The sequence below is a fragment of the Tyto alba genome, unplaced genomic scaffold (genome assembly GCF_018691265.1).
Source record: "Tyto alba isolate M040663 unplaced genomic scaffold, T.alba_DEE_v4.0 Super-Scaffold_48, whole genome shotgun sequence".
In the NCBI taxonomy this organism is placed as follows: domain Eukaryota; kingdom Metazoa; phylum Chordata; class Aves; order Strigiformes; family Tytonidae; genus Tyto; species Tyto alba.
The window spans coordinates 19,221,402-19,237,937 of NW_024881324.1; the positions used below are offsets into that span (position 1 = coordinate 19,221,402).

At 35.3% G+C, this 16,536-nt stretch overlaps 1 protein-coding gene across 2 annotated transcripts in view; it reads left to right on the top strand.

The window, feature by feature from the left end:
- CDH9 (cadherin 9) overlaps window positions 1-16,536 on the top strand; it is a 113,848-nt gene that overhangs the window by 20,750 nt on the left and 76,562 nt on the right. The gene's annotated exons all lie outside the window — the stretch shown is intronic.

The following is a 16,536-nucleotide window of genomic DNA, read 5'->3' on the forward strand; positions in this document are numbered from 1 at the left end:
ATAAAAAGACAACACACAATGCAATTGCTCACCACCTTCTGACCAATACCCAGGCCGTTCCCAGCTAGCGATCCTGAAATACCAAGATCCTGCAATCGCAATCCCGGAAGCAAGAGAGAGAGAGAGCCCCTTCGTGACCAGCCCTCCTCTATATAGTGAGCATGATGTTACATTATATGGAATATTTCATTAGCCAATTTGGTCTGGTGCTCTGGCCATGGTCCCTCCCTGTTTCTTGAGCACCTGCACAGGGGCAGGACTAGGGGAGTTGGAGAGTCTTTGAAATCTCAGCAACAATTGAAAACATCAGTGTGCTATCAGCATTCTTCTCATACCAAACCCCGTACTGAATCCAAAACACAGCACTATTCAAGCTATTAAGAAGAAACATTAACTTTACTTCAGCCCAAACCAGGACACTCAAGTTCCCAGCAGAATCTTAGTTTACATTATGTCGATTATCAAAATTATTATTAGCCAGAATAACTAGTATCATAACATGTCCAACATTTATCTCTTCTCATGTTTTGTACACCTCCCAAGGGCCTAGCCCCACTGTATTCTGAAGCAATTGGCCTTGCTGTGTCTTTGCTGTGGTTTGAGCTGGGGGAGTTTTGTGGGGTCAGAGAAACTTGATGATTTAAAGAGAGGACAATGAATGTGACAAAGGTTTCTGAGTGGTCCTCATTCTGAAGGAAGTGAGGAGAAAGAGGGTGGCATCCTCACCATAGAGCGATGTATCAGTAAAAAAGTAATTTCCCTTTTATTTGGAGACCAAACTTGTTTAACAAGTGGAGGAGAAGATCCTTCCCCTCACTCCAAGTCTCACTGAACTCTTGTCTAAAAGAATTAATGTCACCATCATGTTTGTCTCAACATTTTATTGATATCCAAATGATGAAATATTCAGAAGGTCTTAACAATCACTAATGTCTGTACTCCATCATGAAGAGTCTTCCAGGAAATGCTGGGGGCTGGGCTAAAGCACAGGGCCCAACCTGGACTAAGTACATGCATTCACATCACTGGATATCCATACTTTATCATCTTACTAGGACAGTCATTGTTCAGGATACCTGCGAGTTATATAATCTTCTATCATATTTATGTCCACTGATAGTGATTGACTGGCAATATTTGTAATAATTAACTAATAGAAATATTAATATTTTGGTATTCCCCCAATGTGAAAGATATTTACTGTTGCTTAAGTGAAAGCCAATTTATCATTTCTAAATTAAAGACATTGAACCCAATTCTCATAGAACAACACAAAACTATATAGCTCACTAGGGATACATTATTTTGCATGTCTTCTATCCTGTAAGTCTCCAGACTTTTAAGGAGACTATTTCTAAGAGAACCACGTAAAAAATACATATGCCAATTAGAAGCAGGTTTAAACTTATTGTACAGAATTCCACTTTCCTGATGAAAAATATTTATAGTGTCTGTAAGCCATAGTAATCAAAATGGAAACAACTTAGAACAGTGTTTTTCTATGGCATTTTCAACACATTTGAGGTTTATAATAAAAGATATGTGGCCTAATGTCCTGGCTTTGAGTGAATGGTAGGGGTTTTTGGTAGCAGGGGAAGGGGCTATAGTGGTGGCCCCTTGTGAGGAGCTTCTCAAAGCTTCCCCGGCTCCAAGTCAGCCCCACCTCTGCACCAAGGCTGAGCCAATCAGCTGCACCTCTACGATAATATATTTAAGAAGGGAGCTAGTGAGGAGGAGTTGGACTTGTGAGGAGGAGTTGCAGCAGCTGAGTGAACACCAAGATCAATAAAGGAATGGAGGAAGAAAGGAGGTGGGAGGTGTCCCACACTGGAGCAGCTTGGGAGGAAAATGCTGTAACCCATTTGAAGGACTCAAGTTGGAGAAAAGTTGTGGAGGACTGTCTCCTGTGAGAAGGGGACCATGTAGGAGCAGGGGGAAGAAGTTCCAGAAGTTTCCCCCGTACTGAAGATGGAAGCAGCAGCAGCACTGACTGCACCCCCACATTCCCTGTGTAATACTTCTCATTATCCTACTCTGTCTGTTAAGCGTTGTTAGTGCCTGTAATAAATTTATGTGTTTTTTTTTCTTCCCCTAACAAGTCTGCCTTTTGCCCATTACTACAATGAGTGATTTATCCCTCCCTGTCCTATGTCAAATCCCAGCCTTGGCTTATTTTCTCCTTCTCAGTGCTGGGAGGGGAAGGGGGCATTGAGCGACTGTGTGGTTCTCAGTTGCCCTCTGAGCTAAAACCACAACACCTAAGTAACTTTGTGTCCCTATATCACAAATATTGGAGTCACACAAAGGGAGAGGTTGTGAAAAGACATGAGAGTAGTGAACTTTTTATTTGTGCTTTGTTGTGATTTTGATATTACTAATAAATCTGAAGGACAGAATAGGCAGGAAGGCACAGCCAGTGCAGTTTCAAAAATTAGAAGTTTTAACCATTCCAGTTTTAATATGAAGCTATTAAGTTCAGAAATTTGCATGGATGTAAGTCTGCATTGCTTAAGTTCAAGTTTTTTCTTTGACTTCAGCTGAGATAAGAATAACCAAATAATTTTACTAATGAAGTTGAAGTCCTGTTAGATTACTGGTACAAGAGGAGAGTATAAACAGAGTCATAGCTTACAATTCAGTAAAAATAAAAAATGCACTAACTTGAATAACAAGTTTTCTCATTGAACACAGAAGAAACAAGTGAAATTTAATCTTGAAGAAGAAATACTAGATCCTGAGAAAATTCTACAAATCATATTACTACATCATGTATAATATCTTTGCAATGATGCGGTTCAATCTCACTATCATTGAACTAAAAGATCAGTGCTGTATTAGAGACCAGATAGATTGGTATTCATGTGGTGTCCCCCAGAAATTACCACTTATCAGTCAGTAATTACAATAAAGTTTTTCAAAGTGTTCTATGAAAATACTTAAGTATAAGCTCCAGGTAAATGACAGAAGTGTACATAGTCCAGATGCAAACCACATCATGGTCTAGCTGAACATTCCCATGGACATCAGCAACATTTAGATTCAGTCTTTATAAAGGGAAGAAATGTTTTAATATCTATTTCTAGCATTAATGATTATGTCTGGCAAAGTATTAAGATATATCAGTGCTCAGATACAGAAGTTTAACATACCTTATGGTAATATTCAATTTCTTGAGGAAAAAAAATGACAATACCTGCTGCCTCCAAAGATCAACACTATTAAGTTGATCAACACTATTAAGTTTTGAGTTCAAATGTATTGTTAGAGCAAATTATTGGGAGGACAAGTCACAAGCTGTCTCAGCAAGGCGCATCATAGGCTGGTTTAACCTTGTGTGATAAAGAGATGTGTGATAAGCAAAAACCATCTAAAGAATTTCAGAGTGAAGAAGAAACTGTCTAGTTGCTTTGTTCAGCTAAACTATTTTAAGGTGGATTGCTTATGCTGTCTTTTTTTATACAGCTGGTTGATTTTCTCAAAAAAATCTGCAGTCTTACTTGTCTACATTGTAGTAGTCACTCTTAAAATTTATCATAACCCAAATAACATAGAAGTTTTCCTAACTATTTTACTGCAGTAAAAACTGTTGAGTGACTTCAGATACCACTGTGGTAAATAGTGATTTTTGTGAATGTTGCTTATTCCCATACCTGTATCTTTGAAGTTCCACAAAAAGTAACACATGGAGAAAGTATGACTACTACATGTATTTCCCATGAGGAAAAAGCTAGGACAGAAAAGTTTAGTGGATCTCAAAATAAATGAAACAATAGACCCAGCGTAACATAGAATAATTTCAGAGTTGTTGAGCATTTACAAATCCAGTTTAATTCCTGGACCTGCTGATACTCAGCAGCTCTGAAAAAGTCAAATCCATGTTCCTTGAACTGAGTAACTGAAAACAGTGATTCTAATGGACAACCAAACTTTATCCAACAAATATAGGATATTAATGGAATGCTCATATTTAACATTATACACTTCTCTGAAGAACACTTATCCTCCTTTCCTGCAGCTTTTTTGTTCTCATGTGTTTGTATCCTCTCCTCCTTTTTCCTCTCCTCTTCAGAACAGTTGTTCTTTCCCTTCCCTATACTTCCCTTCCTCTTATTTACTTAGCATTCATTTCACTAGAGAAAAAATAACAATAGAGATAAAAAGATGTAACAGTTTAGATTATATAACATATGTAAGCTATGATGTTTAATTTTACATCAGAATAAGAAAGAGAAATACTAGAAGCAATTTTTAAAAATCACATTCCATAAAAGGGTTAACATATTTTCACATGGTTTTCATACATAATTTCATATATTTTTGAGCATATGTGTCTTTAGCCAGAGAATTTGTATCTGAACTTGCATCTCTAGGATTTTAACTTGACCTGTCTTCTCTCATTTACCAAATAGGTCTATAATATCAACATCAGCATTACTTTCTGCCAATTACATTGCTACCAAATAATGAGATATGGTCATAGTCAAACAAACATGAGAGCTATTTAGTAAAGCAACAGGCAAATCAAATCGATACTTTAGTTCAAAAATATTAGAAAGGGATTAAAGAACTATCATCGTTTCTCTGATGCCAAAAATACAAAAAGTCCTGCCTCACATAGGTTTAGTGGGGCGTGCTGGACTCCCCATGTGGTACACAGAACTATCCGTAAGATACAAAGAAAATTCTCTAACGAAATTAGTAAAGTAAAGCAAGTGATATTGATCTCACTTTGAACTTTTCTATTCTACTCTTCCAGATCCATCCTAGTCCACTGAACTTTCAGATACGAAGGGAATCCCATCCATGCTTTCCAAAATATGGGTAATGCCTTTAAGAGTAGTGTGTTCCTCCAAGCAAAGGTGTCATAGAGCTGGACATCTCATCAGTTAAGAGTGTAATATTATGTTGATCTCACTCTTTACAGAGACAAATAATAGAAGTGTGTTTAGTAAATACTTCAAGAACTATTCTTTGATAGCTATACATATATATTTTCTATTTCATAAGGTGGGAAATGTGTGCAGAGAGATTAAACTCTTCTCTCAAAATTTTTAAAAATCATATGGCGAAATCAAGAGCAAAAGAAATTAATCTGACTTTTTTTTTTTTTTTTTTTTTTTTTTCTGAAAGGAAGTTTTTCTCTTGTTCAAGCATATTTGACTTTAGTACAACTACTTTGCTCAGCACCAATAAGATTAGTATGCATTATCTTGTTTTGAACTATGTTGCTTATTCATATAAAACCAAAAAAACTCAGATCAAACATCATCTTTAAGTACAATTAAGAAAAAGGAATAAAAGAATGTATGAAGTTTCACTGTCTCATAAACTGGAAAGATATAGTATAATGTTATGGCTCCCTCTTTTGGATAACACATATCTAGTCTTCAGTAATAAGAAAACTCATCATGTCCTTAACACCAAAAAAAATAATACAAGCCTCTCTGTTTTTCCCTCAGATCCTGCTTAACAGTGATAAATGCAGCCAATAAAAATAAGATTTTTATAAGTTTCTTGCTAAATACAATTATATTGCAGATCTCTACATTCTATTAAAATAGACATGCATTTCCCAGCTAGGGCTGTAGCTAGAATATTTTGGAAATATATTAAACGTTAGTCTATCAAGTACCTATAAAACTGGAACATAAATTTCTCTCATGGATTGTTTTTAATTTTAGCAGTGCTGTTAATACAAAATGAAGAACATTAAACAGAAGATTAATGGAAAGCACTTAATCTAATTTACTCTCTGGACAAGTGACCAGAATGGAACAAATTTTGTTCTTACACCACTGTTACTTCATTAGGAATTGTGAGTGAAAACTAAAATAAATGGTCATGTGGGTTACTTTTTTAAAATCTTCAACATAACTGTGACTTAACTGAAAGTCCACAGACTTATATGCATTGGCCTCAGGAAATTTCTGAACATGTCCTTGAAAAATTAAAACATATAACATTTTTAGAACAACAACAACAACAAAATCATTCCTGTAAAATAAAAGTTGCTTTATTAGATTTAGGGAAAGTTGAGGAAAGAGTAAAACTGTTAAAAGGTATAAATGAACACAAAATAATGAATCCTGACAGAGCCTAAACTCCTATGGACTAAGATTTTTTTCCTAATATAAGACTAGTAATCATACAATGCTGGCTTTATAGATATATTTAATTCTGAATTTGGATTTTGCTTTCCCGAGCACTGGAGGCATACTTCTACTTTAATATCTAGGCATAAACCCACATTACACAACAGGTTCAGTGTTCTTCATGTCTCCATGTATGCTGCTGTGAGACAACTAGAAATAAAATTTTTGGCAAAAAATGTTCATGAAAAATTCAATAGCACTATTCAATGACTTCAGCTGTGTCAGCTAGAAGACAGACTTCATTTTACTCAAAAATTCTTCCTATTACTTTCTTATTACCTTCATATAAAATACTGATGTTAGGCAGTTATATATAAATCAATTATTCTATAGGCTTTATTTAACATTTTCTATTACTAAAAATAGTCATTCCTCAATATTCATTAAGATGTTCAGCTATACAATTAAAAAATTCACTGGATTTATCCAACTAACTTAAAATTGCTATATCATGATACCCATCTTAATTATACTATTGCAGCATTCATTCCTTTCACAGCATCCAGAATTACAATAGGACAATTGCATTTGACTATGCTGGTTCATTATTATTCTCTCTAATTATTAGTAACTATTGCTATAAAATGTTTATATTTAAATCAACAATGTAGTAACAAGATTTAGATGAAGATACATTCTTTTCCATGAAGAACTGCCTGTAGATAGTGCATATAATGACATTTCTTCAGAGTCGGGAAAAAGGGACAATTTACCATATATTGACAATAAAAATGAAACTGTTTCACTAACTGATACTGTGTACCCCTACACATACTACTTAGAAGTGACAACAAAACTTGGCTGTAATAACAATTGCAGAATCACAAATATAAAAAGAGGGAGGAAATTCACATGTAGGAAGTATAGATTTGTTTCATGTAAAATATCTATTCCTACATAAACCAAGAAATGATCAAAAAAAGTGACTGACATACACACCCCTATGTACAGATTAACTATACACTTTATTTTTTCGTGTTACATGATTGAGTTAATTTGTTTTATATGAAGACAGATATTTTATGACTTGTCTGAGCAGTATGGAGTCAAAACACATCTATGGTCCCTCATATATCCTTTTCCCTCATCTTTTAGGAATGTGAGAAGGAAAGGAGACAGTCATGGACATTTGAGTTTATGTGAAAATGTTTTAAAGCTTTACTATGACCTGTAATTTGGGGTAAAGTTAGACAAAAAGTACTAGAGCAAAAGACATAAAGCAAATGCTTTGTTATATCAACTTTCTTCAGGTATATCTCTACTCTTTTTTCATTCTGAAACTGGAAACATATATTTGGTTCATGCAGTTGTATCTTTTGCTTTTTACTGAGACTTAATGGGCAGAAAAAAATAGGGGGTAATTCTGGAATGCTATCTGAAAGGTACTATTTGTGTTTTGAATTAATCTCAATAAATCACATGAAAATCTGCATGCCTTGGGAATCCATACTGAGATATAGACTATTAAACTCTTAAGTCTGCTTCAGATTTTATTGTAGGAAACATATCACATGTAATTTGAAAGTTAACTGGCATCTTAAGAAAAATAACATAGTTGTTTCTGTCTCTGGCTGATAGAAACAAAGGAACCAAATAGTAAAACAGTTGGTGTCAGCAATAACAACTGCAGTCTTATCAGAGCACGATTAAATGATTAAATGAATATGCAGATGACATATTTCCCCATCTTTAGACTTGGTTCCAGATGTGTCTGAAGTCTTCTGAAGTTGCCTATCATAGTAACAACAATAAACTACATATAAAGTCTACACTAATGGTAAAAATTTGAGGAAGGCAAATTCAGGAAATACTATAGAAAGTCTTGAAATCTCAACAAGGAAAAAAAAAAATAAAATTTCAGAGGATTTCTTTCTCCAGAGGGTTTTAAACCTTGAAGTCATCAAAATTTCAATATGAACTTGAGCATGGAAGTCAAACTCTGAGCTACGGATCAGAGTTCTTGGTGGGCTTCTCTGCAGGACTGTCAAGCACCAGCAGTTTGACTGACCACATCTAAGCTACTAGCTCTTGAGAGAGACCATAAACCCTCAGGAAAAATATAACAGAAATAGGCTCCACTAGAAGAGCATATACACTTAACATCCAGCACCATGTATCTGTGTGATACCCTTTCTCTCATTTCATCAGAGGTTGGGGGAACATTTTGATTTTAACAAACTACTATAATTAAAAACTGAAAATTTGTTTGGGAAGTTCCATGAAAATCTTTACCATCAGTGTTATTTTTGTGGCTAACCAGTGATCTGTGGTTCATCACAGTTTTCAGGAGAAAAGAGAAGGGGTTATAAACCCTTAAGGATTAAATGCCAGATTGTTTTATTATTTTTGTTATTTATTTAACCAGGGACTCCTCAGAAGGTCTAATTTCAGTATAGTGAGATTTTTAGTCATAGTAAATGACTTCATGCATATTATCAGGAATCTTTAAAATCCCAGTGATGAAACTGCTAAAATACTCATTATTTTCTTTAATCTTTCACTTCAACTTCCTTGATACTTGAGGGTTTCAAGGTATCAAATCTGATGCCAGCTTTTAAAAAACAGTTTCAGTTCTACCAGGGACAAGTCTCAGGGACCAAGTCTGAGGCCCAAACCAATGAAACTGTTAACAACTCTTACAAAGAATACAATTGTTGGGCACATGACATACTGGGGAAAAGTAATATAGTTTTTGGAAAGGGAGGTTCTGCCTCACAGACCTATTGGAGTCCACTGAAAGAGTTATCAAGCATATGGATAGCTTTGGCCTCTTTGATACGTTCTAGTTGTACTTCTAGAAGTCTTCTGACAGGGTCACTTGCCAAAGGCTCTTAAGCAGCCATAAACTGGAGATGAGGGTCCCTGTATATATCGGTAATAGATTAAAAGACAGGAACCAGCAGGAAGAAGTAAATAATGAGTTTGAAATAAGGTCTGTGGTAGTGTTCCACCAGGATCGGTACTAGGGCCAGCACTGTTCAACATACTTATAAATAAACTCAACACAAGTTTGAATATCAAGGTGAAAAACTTTGCAAGTGACATTCAGCATAATAAAGCCAAGGGACCATTGAAAAACCTTTTGAAAGGATCTTGTGACTATGATTATACTAATATACTTCACCTAACCAGGTTACTAGCTTTTACAATGTAATTGTCTGTACCATTTCATTGTTATTACAGTCCCTAACATCAGTTTAGCTTGTATCAACTGGCACTCTCCCAGCAAATTCCTGTCAGTGTTTGAGGACCAAGCCTGAGGTCATGTCTCATAGATGTACATGGTAACCCTGCTTTGGAGAAAGACAGGGGAGAGAAAAAGAGTTCAGCCATATGGATTGGAGCCTTGTCATGCCAACCAGTCTCTACCTTACAATGGTTTAATAACTGGTAATTTGCTATATATATATTTGTAGTGTGTGCAATGCAGTGAGTGTACACCAAAATGATGGATGGTGGAATTGTTATGAAATTTTTTAAAGTCACACATATGGTAAACCAGAGATTTTATGTTTAAAATAATAAAGTCTGACTATTGCAATTGGGGAATAACATTGTAACATAACAATAGATAATAATGGGAAAAGATTAACTCAGAGCTCTGCAGCAGTCAAAAAAAGCAGACATTGCCAAGTATCATGATGAAATTAAGTAAAGAATGTGATTAAGTTACTGTCTATGTATGCATGAAGCTCCTGCAGCTTGAATACTGCAACAAATTATGAATGCCAATCTGAAAAAAACCACCAAAATAATGGAAGACATCCAGAGGAGGGCTACAGGTGCAATCAAAAATATGGCACAGCTTCTATACAAGGAATGATTAAGCAGACAGTCTCAGAACTTTTAATCTTGGAAAAGACACAACTCAAGGAGAAGTTGATATAAATCTATAAATTCATCAGTGGCAAAGAGAGTGAAGACGGAATGACTATTTACTGTGCCTTCCAATGACAGTACTAGTTGTCTAATGAAGCTGCTAGTTACAATGTTCAAAAACAACGAGTTGGTTCTTTTCACAAGATTTTTGAACTGTGAGTCGCCTTGCAGAATACTGTGGCCCCTAGAAGCTCACATGGTTTCAAAGTAAAAGTGAAGAAAGTCAAGCCAAAGATAATTTACTGGGGATTGCTAAATACCTAGTATTTGGAGACTGAGAAAATATAAAGGAGAAAAATCATAGATGCTTCTCTGTGCTTATACACTATCATGGATGTCTGCTTGTTGAATAGATCCTTATTTTGGACTATCAGGATACTAACAGAGTAAGCAACATTTATTACATTTATTTTGAGTTTGTTCGTGTTTTGTGTTTGCCTTTCATTAATGAAGTCAAATGAGATGCAAATGAAAAGCTTTTCTGGTTGGTTGGTGAGGTGTTTTATTTATTTATTATTTTTAATAAAGAAATTTTGACCTAGAAATAAGGAAAAGCAAATACATTGTACTTTATATTCTGAGATCTTTATTACTCCTGAAAGTGATAGGATTACCACTTGTAAGTATTTTAAGGTGTTTATTATGGAAATAAAGTCTAGAGCCTCAGCTGCATCACACTCCTTTCAGGGTAACTGACATAACAAATAACAAAAAATTATGTTAAGCCTACACATTATTTCTGTACATAAAATCCTACGCTTGCAAGGGGCTTGCTCAGCTCTGAGGATGAGTCTTTTCTTGATTTTGTGATCCCATTGGAGGCAGCAGAAGGGCATAAAGGGGGTTGAGCTCTGATAAATAACAACATTCAGCAGCTGCTCAGTTCCGTCAGGAAGGACGCAGCAGTAATGGGTTGCAATTACTAGTCTGCATCTGATATCTACATTTAATCGGTCAGCAAATGAGTTTTTCTTGTCCAGAGAAGTGAATGTATATTCCCTTGCAGACAGTAATTAAATCTGATTTCACTATACTTCTCTATAGGAACAAGATTTCTAAGACTCAGACGTACATGAGCAAAAAAAATGATCAGATACATTAATGGTTTTTAAAAATCTGGGAAATACTAACTTGAAGAAGTCTTTATTCTGAGAAATTATGGCTTGTAACAATCTCTTGGGCCATTGTACAAGCTGTAGACTCAGAAAGTTTAGCAAGCTCTCATCCTGATACATGTTATGCTCAGGAGATATGCAGAGGTAGGACGCACCTGACATGGAATCTCGGACTGCTTTGTTAGGACCTAGCTGTGTGACCAAAGTGGACTGCTGCATAATGAAGCAGTAAGAAAGAGTCATTTGGTGAAAGCATGTAGTCCCAGTTATGAGAAGAACTGCTAAGTATGTCCTGTAATTAACAGTGTTACCACAGGTGAACCTCACCTGCTTCATGCAGAGATACTGATGAGAATCGACACATCTGGAAAATAGGGGTCTACAGCTCCAGGTACTACTTGGTTTTGTATTGGGCAGATAGAAGGTCATGCTGTTTATGAAACAAAAAACAAATAAAAAATGAAAAAAAATCCCAAAACCAATGAACCAAACCCCTCCCCCCCACATAATAAAAAAAAAAAAACAAACCAAACCAAAACAAAAACACAACAACAAAACAACAAAACAAAAACAAAACAAGTAAAAAGAAAAAAGCCTTAAATCTTACAGGGTATCAATATCAAAGTACAGCGAACCACTTTATGAGTGACAGAACTTGAGATAATCTTAAAGGGGAAGCAAAGAGAAGAATTTTGCTTTGATGACAGCATTTATTTTTCCTCCTCTTTCTGAAGGCTATTCTTTAAAAACTGAATGTGGTGAATGTGTTACATTTGTAAATAAGGTGTGGTATAAAAATTTATAATGCAGTTTCATTATATTATAAGAGTAAAAGGTGCTGCCCATGGAGAAAAATCGATACTAAAGATCAGAGGTATATCTTCAAACGGCCTTGCGTTAAGGATTTACAATGCTATATTGCCTAGTTCCCCTCATGTTGATGAAAAGCAGATCATGTAAAAAGGTTCGTTATTGGAGAAAAAATGTCTTCTTTTTTTTTTTTTTAAATGTGAAAATACACATTTCACTTTTGTAATCCAGTGACCTGCAGCCTCAGGCGTAGATATTTTAAGTCTCTTTTTAGCTTCATTGTATACCATCGTTAATAAGTGAGAGACCCTTATACAGGATGTGTTGGAAGTGCTGCAGGCTTCATTCACTAGAAGACAGAAGGATGGTTCGGGGAGAAACAGTCCAGAACAGTTTCATCTGAAACTCAGAAGAGACTTGCTCCAGAGAAGGGCAGATGGTACTTTCACTGCCAAGGGACAGTTGTTTTAAATCACAGCTGTGTCTCTGCATGAGTCTTTGCCAGGGGGGATTGTCCGAACATGAATCAACACATTATCTTGCCAGATTCACCCACCTGGGGAACTGACATTACTCACTGTGAGTGCCATAGAGAGGGTGACTCAAGACACATTGAGTTGAATTTGGACCAGTCTCTAATGTACATGCTCAAGAAATAAAACTAAAATAAATGCTAACTCTCTCTTGCCACAGCAAGATAAATGTTTCTCATAATGCACCTACAAACCATAGATTTTATTGACTAAAGACATTAATTCAACAGACATTCCAATACAAATCTCTATTAGTTCACATTCCCTAAAACTTTATTTATATTCCTGTGACTCCTTGATTCATCTAGCTAAGGGAACCTGCACTGGTGTCCCAGACATAAAGAACTGCCTTCAGCTGTTTTCTGGCAAATTTTCAGCAGGGCTAATCTCCACTGTATATGCTGCTGAACAGATCAGCAACCCAATGGGCAAAAAGTGGTTCTGAGAATCTGTTTTGAATGGTTTGCAGCAATGCTGCTAAGTGGGGAAGTGTTTCTTTTTCAGTGGCCCACATTTCTGTGCCTGAATGGTATCCGATTACTTGTATTCAAAGAATGGGTGTTCATCAGTCAAAAATCTGTCTCTTAAGTTTTGGGGATCCCTCAAAAGCTACTATAGCTCTCACAGAAATAATTGAAAACAGATTTCTTGATTCTCCCAAGTTTAGCACAGGAGGTCAGTCAAGATGCACATTGGCTGTTTTCTTTTCATCCTTTCAATGTTACCCCCAATCCCATCTTTACCTATGAAAAGGGGAGAAGGAAGGAAAAAAATCAGGAAGATTAAAACAAAAGGAGCTTGCTTTTTGAAAGTTAGCCATCAATGATACATTCACAGTCTATATTCCTGTTTGTAGGATGACTGCACTCAGAGAATATTTGAGTGCTGCAATCAGAAGGAAGCATGTGTATGCATACCTGGGCTATCTTTAATTAGTTAGGGGAGTAATAAAAGTGAACCTACATTGGCACAGACGTAGTGTCTACTAAGTCTTGGTATTGTTGGTGACAGTGTGCTGTTTATAGCACAGCCTTTTGTTGCTACAGATTCACTGTTCTTAATATTCAGGCTAGGTAGGTTAAAGCCACATTCAGCTATTTTGTTTTCAAAAGAAACACAGCCAAAGTCAGTATGACCGTTTCCATGCATGCAAGCTACATAAGATTTATACCTGGTATATCCTGTTAAAATATGTATTTTAGTTTTAGAGATTGTTTGGATTATCCTGAACATCAGTAGCATCTTTCCTATTTAAAGATTGGCGAGTGCAATATGAAGCACTGCTGCTGCAGTTAACTCTGCTATTTTTAGCTATACACAAGCACTATGGCCTTTTTCTTTTAGATCAGAATTTTACTTCACTATTAACAAATGAAACAAACTAATGTGGGATACATTATCAAGTTGCCAAAGGTTAGCGTTTCTTCATGTCATGCTTGTGAGTGACTGTGCAGCACTAATTAAAAACATTGCCATGGCAATTGCTATAGAAACATTTAAATTGGCATCATTGCTAACAATTCCCTGCTATTGATCCCAGCAGGGCTTATTTCACACTACACCTGAAGAATCTAAATAGAATATTTTACATTCAAAAGGACTTTAAAAGATACACTTTTTTCAGTTGCTAATGTGTTCAGGAGAACTGTGTCTTTCATACAGAGATAATTCATTTGCCTGGAACTGGTGTAGGATTCTAATATCGGAGTCCTTACTGCAAGGAGAGACTGTAATGGTTCTAGGCTACCATCACAGATTGCTCAAACCATAAGAATAAAAAATATTTATTGCCTCCACTCAGATCCTCTGATATTCAAGGCAGGAAAAGAATGCAGGTTTACCAAAATTTAGGTCATTCAAATGTTTAATACATTAATACCTCATCTTAAAAGAAGTTTCCAATACAACTAGGAAGAAAACCATTTTCCATTTTTTGACAAGTATGGTAAGTTTACCATTGTGCTGAGTAAATGGTAGAAGCAGAAGTGCAGCAAGAGAGATTGTGTATGTAATTTTGATCAGCTGTTTAGAACAAAACCCATTAGAATTATTCTCTCTGGTTTCAGACTTAAGATATTTTTTCCTCTTAGATCAAATTAGTTGTTTACCATAATGTTCAGTAGATCCTGATTAATAACTCTCTCTTTACACTTAACATGTCCAACTATTGTAAAAATAAAAAGTGGGAAATAGTGGTATATATAAATTATTTTTTTCTTTTTGTCATTCCAAAAACTGATTCTTATCCTTCTTGACATGAAGGATATTGCCTTTCCTCTCAGTAGTAGCAAAGCCTGTCTGTTAATTATCAAGGAAATCAGTAGAGGGCAGCACTACACAGAAAACGACACATTTTGAGCAATTTCACGTTCTGCCCTGGCTAGGGCAAAATGAGGGAACCTAGACTCCTCCGAGAAAAACAAAACAAAACAAAACAAAATACCAAACAACAACAAAAAACTCTACTAAAAAATTGGTGTTTGCACAGAAAAAAAAATCTTATAGCAGACTCAGAGCATTGGTGCACAGTGCACTGTGCTCCCTTGAACAGCTGCTCTTACTTTTCCAGACTCCACCAGAATCCTTTGTTTTGGTACTAAAATATACCTTCTGAGTCTATCAAATACATTTCCTGACCCACTTGAACAGCTATGACACAAGATGCATAAACCAATGACCACCTTGAAGTGTTTCTCTGAGTGCAAAGAAAAGAGTAGTATAAATGTCTTGCACATTTGAATGAGTATGATAAGTAGTGTTTGGACAGAAAGGAATAGAGACAATTTCAGGAAATTAAAAATGTGTAGTTTTGAAAAACCAAAAATGAAACATCTGAAATTTGATATTTTATTTCCATTTGAAATTATCATAAAACTGAACATGCGATCATACATCTCCAAATGGCCAAATGAAAATATATTGATGTCTCCTATCCCTCCCTCTGTTTCAAAAAAGAGTAAAAATAAAACAAACTAAATCATCTGAGTGTTAGATTTGTTTAAGTTTTGAAATAATGACATTTTGAAGAAAAAAATTAAACACACTGTCCTTTTTAGATAACTTCTTTTTCACAGCAGTCTTCCAAGGATGAAAGGTTTTGTAAAATATATTTTCAGGATTTTTAGCAGTTTCGTAAGTTCATTATGTGTTAAAATTTTGCCAAATACATGTGTAGTTTTCAGGGCTTTCTGTTTGTTTTGTGGCTTGTTTTATTTTAATGCAAAAGTGCTGATATGTTCAAAGAAATTACAGAAATAAATCAGTCATGACCTTAAATATATAAAAACATAAAATTTATCAGAATAGTTAAGTAGCAACACATGGGTCATATACAATGCAAAAACAGTCAAATACAAAATTTGATCAGTATAAATATTTGAACATTTTATCATTCAGAATATATATAAGATGAATTATTGAAATACAATTCAATAAAAAGTGCTGTAATGCAGCTCTGAAAGAAAAGTATTTGAAAACATATCAAGTAAGAGTATCTCAGAGCCATTGGCCAAACTTGATAATCTGCCTTTTGATTACAGTATTTTCAAAAGTATTGCCTGTTGCTGTTTTTCATTTTATAGTGCATTAAACAGGATCTAATTTAGAAAGTCGGAAGAGGCCCTGCAACCTCCCTCAGATGGTGTAGGGGGCTGGATTTGAGTATCTCTATGATCATGTCTTATGCTCTACGTTGATAAATAGTTTTATTGAGTGATAAAAACTGCTTCAGTCAATATTATACAGGGAATTAGAAGTATCAAATTTAGACATGGATAAAAGATTGGCTAAGGGTTTTTTTCCTTTAATCTGTATCCAGTAAGTTTCAATCATATGGCAGTATCATCATGTACACAATGTGCTTTGTAGTTAATGTTAAAATTTACTGTTATTAAATTAGCCTCAGAAGAGTTTCCCTTTGCCCCTCTGCATGCAACAGGAACATACGGAGCAATACAAGGGAGAAAAGATTTTGAGCATACATACAGAATTAAAAGAAAATACATCTACTAATGCATGCCAAGATCTATGTATATCCATGACTTTATG